This window comes from Natrix helvetica (assembly GCF_964273705.1).
Source record: "Natrix helvetica genome assembly, chromosome: 3".
NCBI lineage: Eukaryota > Metazoa > Chordata > Lepidosauria > Squamata > Natricidae > Natrix > Natrix helvetica.
The window spans coordinates 125,472,673-125,486,728 of NC_138549.1; the positions used below are offsets into that span (position 1 = coordinate 125,472,673).

The following is a 14,056-nucleotide window of genomic DNA, read 5'->3' on the forward strand; positions in this document are numbered from 1 at the left end:
TGGATAAATAAGTGTAAGTAAAAACAGGAGCAACAGCTGGGATTCTTCAGAGTTATTTAAACACTGACATATCACCAGTGAAATGCTGCCCCTCCTCCCACTCCCACTGCCCCAGGGTCTCATGTTGAAAGATTGTGATTTCCAAGTTCTATATTTCAAACACATTTTAAGGGAAAATCGCTGGTAGGAGAAGCAGCTGCCTTTGGAATCTTGCTCTCATGTAGTAGATCTGTAATTGCTACTGAGTTATTATACAGACAGCTCATTCTGATTCACTACTTTTGAGGTCTGTCTCCCCTTGTTCCCATTTACCAGTCACTTATAATACTACAGGCAGTCCTTGACTTATAAGTACAATTGAGCCCAACATTTCCATTGCTAAGCAAAGCAGTGGTTAAGTCAATCACTGCAGTTGTTAAATGAATCATGCAGCCATTACGCAAGTGTGACTTTGCTTGTTATAAAGCCAGCTGGAAAAGTCACGAATGGTGATCCCATTACTGCAGATCAGTTCAACTATCATAAATACATGCTAGTTGCCAAGTGCCTGTGGTGATGTAGCCACAGGGATGCTGCAATGGTTGTAAATGTGAAACCTGGTTCCAAATCACATTTTTTCAGTGCTATTGTAACTTTGAATGGTCACTAAATGGTTACTAATGGTTGTTAATGAAAGATTACCTATATTTAAAATCATACCACTGTTTCATATGCCAACCTTAAATGCTTTCAGCATTTAGAATGTTGTGATACATATATAAAATCACTCTTCAGTTTAGCTAACCAGGAGCTGAATTAAGAAAGCAGTTAATAAGTTCAAGTCACTTAACCCCACTTATCCTTCAGTGGTCAGTGAAATAAAAACCTGTTCTTCATTCTTCACAAAAGAGAAGCATTTTTTATCATTTAATCCCACTTCTCCCCCCAAGAATGCATAATGTTCATCCATGTGTTCATGTATATTTCTGTCCATTTATCTAGTCAGTTGCAAAACATTAGTGCTGTTACACTGATGTAGACCAAGATTGTAAAAAAAAAAAAAAACAAATGCTTTTAAGAAGCCAAATGCATTAAAGAAGCCTTCTGTTCGCAATGCCAGATCAGCATTGTAGAGCAATCCTATTGAAGGAGGCATTTTAGTAAATTCCATTCAATGTGTTTTTCATCAAACTTGAAGATTGTTGCATGATAGGAAACCATATGAGAGACACATTTTAGGAAGACTGCATTTAGTGGTTTATTCTATAATTTGGTATTAACAAGAAGCTAGCTAGCTGTCAAGAAGTGAAGGATATGGAGAAAAAAATGGAAAGAGATTTTTGAAGGTGTCATGTGCAGTCAATGGGATCCGTACAACACAAGTCCAGTTAAACCTCCATTGAGTAGATTCTTACTGATTACATAGACATATCTGTCTACAAGTGCTCTCTGCCTCAACTGCCAGTATATCCAGGGTGTCCTGTTACATCTTTTTATCTTCTTTCTCATCAAAACAAGGTCCACCTTTTCCGCCTTTCTCTCCTTTGCTTTCTCCAGCTTGTCTCTTTCAAGTTTTCTGTATGTTCAATCTGGCTAATTTTAGATTCTTAAATTGAGAATCAGATTATCCGTTTCTGTTTCCTGTATATGAGGTTCTGAAAGGGCATTAAAAGTTTTTGGTTTGTTTGTTTATATGCTTCTTATTTAATCCTGAAAGTAAACTGCAACATGAGGCAATGTGGATTGCTTAAGTTTGGATGTATGTTAAAATATATCGTTAATTTAAATTATTTTTTTTACTTCCACCTTTATTTTGCCCCCTTTGCAGTGTGGTCTTGACATGCTATAGATGAGCATTTACTTTGTTCTAATACAATTTCTGAACAATTGTATTAAAGGATGCTTTTTAATGATTACATTGATTGTTGACCTCCTACTGCACTGGAGAAATTAGTTTATTTAACTTATTGAGTCATTGGGGCACCTGTTATTGAATTAAACATTTTACTTGAGCATATATTAATTCTTTTAGTTTTCTATTTATCATTCATTGAAATCTGTCTGGCTTAGGATAAGTACTGTTTTCTTTGTACTGTATTGACCTTTAAGCATTGGTATAATGAATGATACTAGATATCAACCTCTGTTACAAAAGCACATAAGAACAATTAACTCTCTTGAGATTAGCTATGGAAACTCTTCTTCTTCTTGGATACTCATTATTCCCTTGATCCTTTGGAAGAATTTGGAGAAGCAAGCATTCAGCTGACTATCGTCTTGTTTATGACTCAGTTCCTTGAAGCAAATCCAATTTATTCCATGTTTACCTCTTATTTACAGATAAACATGCAAATGATTGCAATCTTAGTAGAAAACCAGACCTATCCAAAATAGCATACATTCAGGCCAAGCACCCAGATTCATCTCTCTCTCTTTCTCCCCCCACACACAGACACCTGTGCCTCTTTGAAAAAATCTCTTTGCATGGTCATGATTTCTTTTGGACAGTTTGGGGTGACTCAGAGGAAAACAGGGTAGCAGGATAATGACAGAAGGAAGAAGAGTACAGAAAACTTTCTCTCCGTCAACTTTTTACCATTATCTCACAATTTAATAGCAATAGCACTTAGGCTTATATACCGCTTTACAGCCCTCTCTAAGCGGTTTTACAGAGTTAGCATATTGTCCCCAACAATTTGGTTCCTCATTTTACCCACTTCGGAAGGATGGAAAGCTGAGTCAACCTTGAGCCTGGTGGGATTTGAACTGCCAAATTGCAGGCAGCCGGCAATCAGCAGAAGTAGCCTGCAGTACTGCACTCTAACCACTGTGCCACTGAACCAGGCTGAATCATCTTTTACTTTTATCTTTTTATTGTTGTTCAGTCTATGTATAGAGATTCAAATATTATTTTGTCTTTCTTCTCAACTAGGCTTCCAGTTCTTTATGATTTATAAGTGTGTGAATACCTTATCTTGCGATAAGGGAATAAATAGCATTTCCAGTAGTGCAGAAAATATCAGGATAGATGCAGATTAAAAAGTCACAGCTTATATATTTATCATCTTTCATCTCTCCTTACTGACCTTGAAATGGAGAACCATGAACTATAATTAGAACTGGCCAGAAATCACTGTTCTTATCAAAGATTAGAATAGAATATATACCTTACAAGAGTAATAAATTTGTGACATTTATTATGTTGGTTATAATGGTAAACTCCATAAAAAACTTGGGGACAGAGATGACCAGGCTTTTAAAGATACAATTATAGTCTGCACTGAAATGAATTTCCAATAAGGATCATTTAACATTTTTAAACATAAATTTCTATCCTAAATTGCTTTCCACACTGGCTCTCTGGATATAAGATCTAGTTTCTTTTTTCTGTTCTGATCTTTCTTTTCTTTTTTTAAAGGAAAGTATCACTCTTAGTAGAGAAGCCCCAGCTTCCTACTTTGTTGATACAGAGGTGAGCAGCACATCTACTAATGTATATGTGTTAACAGCAAATTAAAGGAGAATCATAGTAGAGGGACAAAGTGTGGAAATAAATTCAGTGCCAAAGTAAACTTTCAAACATTCTTTGGCAAGCCTGCTAGTCCCTTCTTGATTAGTATAGGTGTAAGTCATCTTTTGGTCATTAATTTATGAAAACAAGGGTGTCCGTTCTTGAACAGGTTTGGAAATCATGAATTCTCTGTCATATTCATTTTCTTTCCCCATGTTTAATCCTGCTACATGGCTTTGAGACTGAGTGGTGAAGAAATGTATTACATATGTTCAGAGGGATTATATTTTCCAGGGAAATGATATCCAGAACAATAAACAAGCAACATTAAATTCATGATACCATAGACTGAATGCCATTCTTTACATTAGCAATGAAAACACCACATTATAGGTGGTCCTCGACTTACGACCACGGTTGAGCCCAAAATTTCTGTTCCTGAGTGAGACAGTTGTTGAGTGAATTTTGCCCCAATTTACAGCCTTTCTTGCCATGGTTGTTAAGTGAATCACTGCAGTTGAATTTGTAACATGGTTAAGTGAATCTGGCTTCCCCGTTGTTTTTGCTTGTCAGAAAGCCGCAAAAAGGTGATCACATGACCCCAGGACAATGCAACAATCATAAACATGAAGCAGTTGCAAGCACCAGTATTAAGTAATTAAGCTCCCCGTTAGGAGAGCGAGTATGCAGAGAAGCGTAATGAGAGTGATATGGAATAACACGCACAAACCAGCATACAGAGACACTGAATAGTATAAAAATATAGTAGTTTACTATGTAGAAATTTAGAGGTATTCAGAGTCCGGTTAACAGTCCAAGTCATACACGGTTCAGTAATTCAGTTATCAAAATAGTCAGTCTAACACAAAAAATATAGCTAATAGTAGCAAACCACAATACCTCACAATACACCGATCAGCTTCGAACAAAACAGAGAGCTAACAGCCATTCTGGCTCCCTCTTATGGCTGCTTGAGGTAACAAACCAATTACATCTCTTAAGCATTTAAAGTAATAGTAAAGTAATCATAGCTTATGTACATTGCCATGCCAAGCCTAGGGTTACATCCCTAACAACCTGCATTTTGATCACATGACCATGGGGATGCTGCAGTGAGCATAACTGTGAAAAACAGTCATAAGTCACTTTTTTCAGTGTCATTATAATTTCAAACGGTCACTAAATGAACTGTAAATCGAGGACTATTATAATGAAGCTGACACGTATACATTCCCAATTGGCTGCACAAGCTGCAAACACTGAAATAGTTGAATGTGAATGAGGTTCTAGAGTGGATAGTATTGAATGTAAGTAATGTCTGAGTTTGAACTTAATTGTCCTTCTATGAACCTCTTCCTTTTTTGTTTGTTTGTTTTAAACATTTCATCTTGGTGACGTTATAGCACATGCTCTCCATGCTATCCTGTCAAGCACAGTTTCTTTCAACTGTTAAATGTTCAACTTTTTATCACAGTTGGTGTTACTAGCATGTTCTTTGCTTGCATTTTCTTCTTGTTCCACTAACTATTTATAGCATCATTGCCTTCTCCAATTTGCACACACGGCATGGACAAAGTAAATCAGACCTAGTCTTATGATTTTAGCTTCTAGTGATGGGTCTGGGTTTATATGTTTTAATATGTTTAATATGTTCTTGTAGTTACTTTGGCTGTCCATGGACAATAATTTACGCCAGCACCACAGTTCAAAGGCATCAATTCTTCTTCAATCAGCCATTCTTAGTGTCCAACTCTCACACCCATACATCATTATAGGGAAGACTATTGCTGTAACTATCCTGCTTTTTTTGTTTATATCAATATAATAATAATAATAATTTTTATTTGATTAGCCGCAACCCTCTCCCGAAGGACTCGGGGCGGCGTACAATCAAAACAAATAAAAATACACATAAGACAAACATATATACAAAAAGAACAGAGACATATACATATGTGCATGGAGGAGAGTTGACTTATAAGTGAAAGACAATTAAAAACACAATTTAAAATCCCCTTAAATAAAATTACTAAATTAAAAAACCCATCAGGAGCGATACGAAGTTATGGTTGAGCCAGGCCAGCTATTTGGAAAAGGTGGGTCTTGAGCTTGACACGGAAGGAGCGGAGGTCAGTAGTGGTCCTAATATCCGGGGGGAGGTCATTCCACAGGGCTGGGCCCGCCACAGGGAAGGCTCTGCTCCTAGGCGCCGCCCCATGGCACTGTCTGGTGGACGGCACCTGGAGAAGTCCCTCTCTGTGCGAGCGGATGGGTCGTAGGGATGTATGGGGCAGAATACGATCCCGCAGGTAACTAGGTCCTGAGCCATGGAGCGCTTTAAAGATCGTAATCAAGACCTTGAAACGCACTCGATAGACCACAGGAAGCCAGTGCAGCTCGCGCAGGAGAGGTGTCACATGGGAGTACTTGGTACTCCCCATAATCACCCGCGCGGCCGCATTCTGGACCAACTGCAGTCTCCGAGTGCATTTCAAGGGAAGCCCCATGTAGAGAGCGTTACAGTAGTCCAGGCGAGACGTCACCAGCGCATGGGTGACTGTGCGTAGGGCGTCTCGGTCCAATAGGGGGCGCAATTGGCGCACCAGGCGAACCTGGTGGAACGCCCCCCTGGCCACGGCTGTCACATGTTCATCCATGGACAGCCTGGCATCTAGGAGGACGCCCAAATTGCGCGCCCGCTCCACGGGGGCGAGTTGAATGCCCCCAATGGCCAGAGATGGAATTATCTGGTTGAACCGGGGAGCCGGAACCCACAGCCACTCCGTCTTGGAAGGGTTGAGCCTGAGTCGGTTGTCATCCATCCAGATCCGTACGGCTTCCACACACCAGGACATCACTTCGACGGCCTCGTTGGGGTGGTTCGGGGTGGAAATGTACAGCTGAGTATCATCAGCGTACAGATGATATCCCACCCCGAAACCACGGATGATCTCACCCAGCGGCTTCATGTATGTGTTGAACAGGAGTGGCGAGAGGACCGACCCCTGTGGCACCCCACAAGTAAGGGGGCATAGGGTCGACCTCTGCTCCCCTGCCAACACACGTTGCGTCCGGCCAGAGAGGTAGGAGCCGAACCACCGCAAAACGGTGCCCCGGACCCCCAACCCCTCCAGTCGGCGCAACAGGATACCATGGTCGATGGTATCAAAAGCCGCCGAGAGGTCTAATAGGACCAGGATAGAGGAACAGCCCCTATCTCTGGCCCTCCAGAGATCATCTACCAACGCGACCAAGGCCGTCTCTGTGCTGTGCCCAGGGCGAAAGCCGGACTGGCGCGGGTCTAGATAATCATTCTCCTCCAGATGTCGTGGAAACTGAGAAGCCACCACACTCTCTACAACCTTCGCCAAAAAGGGAAGGTTGGAGACAGGACGATAATTGGCCAGCTCCGTAGGGTCCAGGGAAGGCTTCTTGAGCAAGGGTCTCACCACCGCCTCTTTCAAGGCGGCCGGGAGAGACCCCTCACCCAACGAAGCGTTCACTAGGCCCAGGAGCCAGTCGCGTGTAACCTCCCAGGATGCCAGTACAAGCCAGAAGGGACACGGGTCCAGTAAACATGTGGTAGGTCGCAGTCGTCCACGCAATCTGTCCAAATCCTCGATGACAACCAAGTCAAACTCCTCCCAAAAAGGTTTCTCAAGACTCGCCACTGGCGACTCGACTGGGCCACTGAAGGGGACCCAATCCTTCCGGATTTGAGCGACTTTATCCTGCAGATATTTCCCAAACTCCTCTGCCCTACCCTGTAGAGGGGCCTCCCGCGGCCTCTGAAACAGAAGGGAGCGGGACACCCGAAACAGGGCGGCAGGGCGGTTCTCTGCGGATGCAATGAGAGCGGCACAATATTGACGTTTGGCCGTTCTCAATGCCACTAGGTACGTCCTTAAATGGGCTCGTACCTGTGCTCGGTCAAATTCGGATCGGGAGGATCTCCAACGACTCTCTAGGCATCTCTTGCGGCGCTTCATCACCCTTAGCTCCTCGGTAAACCAAGGAGCCAGGGTGGATCGTTGCCGCCGGAGAGGCCGCAAAGGCGCCACCCGGTTCAAGGCCCCGGTAGTCGCATTATTCCACGCGGCCACCAGGTCCTCTACCCGAGGGCGGGTCAGGGTTGCAGGAGGTGGCCCAAGCTCCGTCTGGAACCTTTCTGGTTCCATCAAGCGCCTGGGGCGGAACCATCTAGTGTTTTCCGGTTCCGCCTCCCCGCAGCGAGGGGTAGCACCAGGGAAGTCATATATAGGAAGTCAAATATATCTGCTTTTCCAGATATTATTCCTGTTAACCATTCCAGTGCAGCCTAAGGTTATCCTGCGTTTGATTTCAGGAGTAGAAGTGCCATCAAGGACAATTTTGGATCAAAGGAAGATAAATTCTTGAACTAATTCAATTTCCTCCTTATTGTTTGAGGTGTTTGGCTACTGGCTCATCTTTGCAATTGGTTACAGTGTTTTGGGGGGCATGTGATCACAATTTTTTGCCCATTCAGAAAAATGGGTTCACATGATCAAGGAATTTGCTTAACGACCATGGATTCACTTAACAATTTTCACAAAATGTTGTAAAATTGAGTGCAGTCAAATGAGTGCCTTGAGAAGATGACTATAATAATTTACAGCTAGAAATTCAGTTCCAGTTGTGATTATAAGTTGAGGACTCCCTGTATTGTATAATTTGAAAAGGAGTAATATATTTATTTCCCTTTAATACAGCAAAGTGCATCACTGTTTCAGTGCACCACTGTGTCTGGAACTTATGTACAGATTGCTTGTGATTGTCTACCTATTTTATCTACACAGTTGCTCTAAAAATACCTAGGCATAATTTGCATGTTATCTTGGTAGGGTGAACTGAACCCAGTGGATTTATGTATAACTTTTTCTCATGTACTAGTGGTTATCTGGGAAGAGAGGGTGCATATTTAACCTGGGACTGTCATGGATTCACCCTGAATTAATGAGGTCTGGAATCGACGACTTTTCCAAACAGCATATCCTCAAGAAGCGAAAAATAAAATAAAATCTGAGAACATGTTCTAATGAAAACAAACTTTAATACAAAAATAACAAAATAGAAATAAAACAAATCTATCTAATTGTTACATTTTAGCAAGAACAAATGTTGTCCGCCTTTTTGAAGACGAACAAAGATCAAGAGGAAAGAAGTCTCTGGAATGTGTGATGAGCAGGCGCAGTACATCATTGCTGATAAGACCTATGACCTGCGCAGTAACTCTTTCAGTTCAGCTAGCAAACCAATTAACACAGTGACAGGGACCTTCTCCTTGGTGCCTCCTAGAAATAATAATATGAAATTTCTTATGCTGCAAACAGAAGTGCCGGAAAATAGGATACCCTCAAATGTGTCATATTTTTAAATTATTCTACATACTATTTTTCTTGTTCTCAAAAGACATATTCCTTTACATCCTTATGTTTCACACTACTCTGTTAGGGGCCCCTTTGCCTGTCTTGTCTTGCCTTTCTTACTTTGAGTTCTTTCCCAGAGTGGATGCATTTCTCTTTTTAAACAGATCACAAAGACTTTGAGTGCAATCAGGTAACTGTGAACTATGCACCTTTTGGCAAGGTGGAAATCGGGTGAAAACAAGGACACCCCCCCCCCCGATAATAAATATCTCTTTTTTAAATCAGTATTTACTTCTGATAGAATTGCTTTATTAATAATGGATTCTAGAGAATGCTGACTAAGAATGTTGATATGTTAAAAATCAAGATCTTCTCTTCATAAGATTTTAACTATGCAAATCATTGTTTTACTTTGAGCCTAGAAAACAAAGGCACTTGGCAACCAGTTCAAGTCTTCCATTGTGGATCTGATGAGAACTTGTGATCCTCCCTTGTTATTTCTTTTCTCCACCAGTTTGTGGCCAGGTATTTTCCTAAGAGTTGGAAAAGAATTCCAGATAGTATTGGACTTAGTCTCTGCATAGTGAACCAATATCATTTATGAAAAATTATGATGTAGGCAAGATAATAAAGCAACATAAAATGGAAGAGCATGAAAGGGATCTAAAGCTGAACATAGCAATAGTGTGGACTAGACCTAGAGCCTTAATATTCCTGTTTCCTGACTTCAGTGTAGGAAGGAGAACATGTGGGTTTAATAACAAAACAAGGCTTGCTATTTCTGGAGTTTACAAAGAGGTTTGTCTGAAATTCAGTTATTGGATAGAATAATTTCCTGTATCTTATCTTGCTTTATCTCTAATAAGATTCTGAGTGACCTTTAACCAGATCAAACCAGGAATTTGGTCTGTTTGCTAAATTAAAGTGTCTTTTGATGATTTAAGTTGCCTTTAATAAAGCAAACATTAGATTGAAAGTCTTGTAGCAACTAGTTTAATTGATGACTTACCTTGTTATGAACTGAAGATAAGGAACAGCAGTTTATTGCTGAGAGTTCAACAAAAGATTATATTAACCTATAGAGTACTTAATTTGCCTAAGGTAAAATTATATTATTAATATACCCACCATTAGAGTGTACTTGCTGAATCCATCTGATGCAATATTGCTATGTTTTAATCTGAATAGAGATACATTTTCAGTTTACAAATGTTTACACACACATACATATATGCATACATATATATGGTGAACATTTGTAAACTGACAAGGGTATCAAGGAAACATCTTGAATATAATGTTTTGTGATCAGGATGTTATTCATCTCCCTAAATCTATCTAAACCATGTAGCAGCTATCCACATGAAAATAAAACTCTAGAATTTTCTTCACACAATTATTGTATACGTGCCCAACTTTGATGTATTTTGCCTGTCAAGATCTAAAAGTTCATGAAAAAGACATATGTATGATCATGGTGCTGTTTTAAAATACTGCTACACAACAAACCAGTTAGTGGTGGTTGTTGCTTTTGTTCTAAGCCTTTTATCTATATCAGGTCTTAAGTCTTCCTTTGAAACCATAAGAAATGTTCAGGCATTTTATTTTTTTTATTGTGAAACCTAAGCAGCAGTTAAGCCCGCATAGTTGCAGATAAAATTTTATTAGTTAGCAATAGTCTTGTCTGTCTGCAAGAGGCCCTGCATGACAGTACACTTGGTTTTTGTGTGCCTGTGAGCTGATATGTGTATTTTAATTAACCTCTTACACATTTGTTCAGATATTCAGGTCTGTTCATGTTGTCATCGACCTGCTATTCTGGCTTTTCCGGAGTCTGCTGCATGGCCCCACCGTTGATGTCCAAGGCGCTCAGCTTTCTTCTTAGCTGTTGGGATTTTAATGCTTGAGTTCACAGAGGTTTTCTTTGGCACGGAGCTCCTTATTTCCTCTGTGTGTTTTGAGAAAGGGGCTGGTTATATTTCTTTTCTATTCTCTGACTCTGGACGCTGTGGAAGAAAGGGCACCTTCCTCCCATTTGATGCACGTTTAGCAGTCTGTCCACTTAGCTGGCCCATAATAAGCCAGGAAAAAGTATGTCCAATGATTTGCTAACATTTTTATTTAACATTTGGAGTCTCGCTGATTAAAAATATAAATAATCTTACTTATATTTTTAGTCAGCAAGACTCCAAATGTTACATAAAAATGTCAGCAAATCATTGGATATACTTTTTTTTTTAGTGGACAATTGTTGGTTTGTTAGGTTTAATGTTCCAATGCTGTTACAGGCAATATTCACTTAAGGATTATTGCTCATTAAGAAAACATTGAGCTAATTATAGATAATTTCCTGAAAAAAAGGAGTTGATTTTACTACAGTCACCAACATCCCATAATCACAATGTGAGAAAATATGTTAGTCAATATAGAAATGTGATTCTTGTGAAGGAAACAGCACCCACAGACACAGACAAGGTATATTTGATCGCTGATCAATAAAAGCTTTGGACAACAAAATTTCAGTAACCTAGTACAATTGAGCCCAAAATATCAATTGCTAAGCAAGACTGTTGTTAAATGAGTTCTGCCCAATTTTAGGACCTTTCTTGCTGCAATTGTTAAATGAATCACTGCAGTTCTTAAGTTAGTAACAAGGTGGTTAAGTGAACCTGACTTCCCCATTGACTTTGCTTATTAGAAGATTGCAAAAGGTGATCATGTGACCCAGGGACACTCCAACCCTCATAATACATGCGGGTTACCTAGCATCTGAATTATGACCATGTGACCATGGGAATGCTGCAATGGTTGTAGGTATGAAAAACAGTTGTAAGCCACTTTTTTCAGTGCTGTTGTAACTTCAAAGAGTCACTAAACAAATGGTTGTAAGTTGAACACAGTGGTGGGTTTTAGAAATGTTTAGAACTTCTTCTGTAGGTGTGGACTGCTTTGTGGGAGTGGCTTGCTGGCCGTGTGACTGGGTGGGAGTAGCTTGCTGACCATGTGACCGGGTGGGCACGGCCAATTTGTAAAATGTGGTGAAACTCACTTAACAACGCTCTTGCTTAGCAACTCAGAAACTCTGGCATTTGAAGCACGCAAGTCTTAAAGCTGTCAAGTTACAAGACCCTTGCAACCCTAACCCTATAGAAAAAAAAACCCCAGGGGTGTTCAAACTTGACAGCTTTAAGACTTGTGGACTTCAACTCCCAGAATTCCTTATCTCACTCTTCATCTTGATGATGTGGGGATGGGCGGGGGGAGGGAGTTGGAACTGGTTCTAAATGGCACTGTAGATTTGTGGAACCTCTTCTATAGAAGAGATTAGAACTGGCAGGAACCCACCCCTGGTTGAACACTACGTGTACAATAAAAACCAAATAGCAATAGAAAAATAATTGTGATGTGCAGAAACAATTTTTAATTTTTTTGGATAAAGTAAATGGTGTATAGTATCTATGGTAATAGGAACTGTTAAAAACAAAATAGAGGTACTACTTGACTTACAGCCATTTGTTTAGTGACCATTCAAAGTTATAAGAGCACCGAAAAAAGTGACATGAGGGTTTTTCACATTTATGACTGCTGCAGCATCCCCATGTTCAAGTGATCAAAATTCAGAGGTTTGGCAACTGATTCATATTTATGATGGCTGCAGTTTCCCAGGGTCACATGATCACCTTTTGCAACCTTCTGTCAAGCAAAGCCAATGGGGAAGTCAGATTCACTTAACAACTGGGTTACTAAATAACTGCAGTGATTCATTAGACAATTGCGGCAAGAAAGGTCATAAAATGGGGCAAAACTCACTTAACAATTGCTTTGGGGCTCAATTGTGGTCATAAGTCAATGGAACAAATGGAGCAAAATGTGCTAAAGAAAGAATGGCATATTTTGAAATAATACAAGAGCCAAACTGGGGAAGAAGTTATGCTTTAATAAGACAAAGGCTTCATTTAAAAGTGTTTTTTTTTTTAAAAAAAAGGAGAGTCCATGCACAAATGTAGGACAATTTAGCTTTTTGCTGGTGCTAATCATAAGAGCCTCAGTGAATATGGCCATACCGCATCTAATCCCTCAGACCAAGCTTTCTTTGATATAAGACCTTTTCCACAGCTGACTGTTACTCCTCTGTTATGTCTCTCTTGGTCAGGGGTGTCCAAACTTGGCAACTTTAAGACTTGTGGACTTCAACTCCCAGAATTCCCCAGCCAGCTGGGAGTTGAAGTCCACAAGTCTTAAAGTTGCCAAGTTTGGACACCCCTGCTCTTGGTCCTCTATTTATTTCATAAATAAGTAAACAACGCCCCTTTTTACAATTTCATAATTGCCAGCCTGTATTTATTATTACTTTAATCAATCATGATTTTGTGCCTTGTTCTTACTGTGCAAATTCTGGAAGCTACATAAGAGTGGGTGATTTTTAGATGGTCCGATAAATCCTGTAAATAAATACATATAAACCTCTAATGCTCTTGCAGCACATCTTAAAAAATAATAGCTGAATCTATGATTTGTTTCATTCTATCAGATTTCTTGAATAATGAGATTAGGTGAAAACTAACTCATCAACATTATTTCAGACTAGGGTTAAATAGTATGAGCAATATCGGTCTTTATTACAGGAGGTGAGACTGCCAGATTAATTTTTTTCTAAGTATTTTTTTTCTAGGTTGTAGCCCCAGCAATCAGTGTAACAGCTGACATTTTATATGGTGCCCACCATTTTTTAATTTTCCCTTCCATCTTTTATGATACCTAGATTCCTTTAATTAAAAAGGGGGAAAGTGAGTCTACTATAAAACAAAGTGTAAAATATTTTTAGCATAAAAAATTATGCTGGGTCAAGGAGGGTATAAACACTTTCATATCTTTGCCTTCTGATTATTCCCACTATTTTGGCTCAAAAAAGTTTGAATCCCCTATCTATGATGTTTGAATTATATCAAGTAATAGAAAAATTAACAGTAAATGTGTAATTTCATTGTAATCTATTCTCCTCCCTCTTTACTTATTCAAAGAACTCAGGGTGCTCTACAACATATCCCATTATTCCCTTAATAACCCCATGAGGATCAGTTAGGATAAGGTACAATAATTGATCCAGGGACTTCTTCATTTAAGTTCAGCCAGGAATTACAGTACCAAAGTAGGTTTTTTTAAAAATAGAATCCTTGCA

General features: G+C 39.8%; 1 protein-coding gene across 9 annotated transcripts in view; it reads left to right on the plus strand.

The window, feature by feature from the left end:
- Positions 1–14,056, plus strand: part of SCUBE3 (signal peptide, CUB domain and EGF like domain containing 3) — a 121,243-nt gene that overhangs the window by 32,298 nt on the left and 74,889 nt on the right. The window lies entirely within an intron of this gene.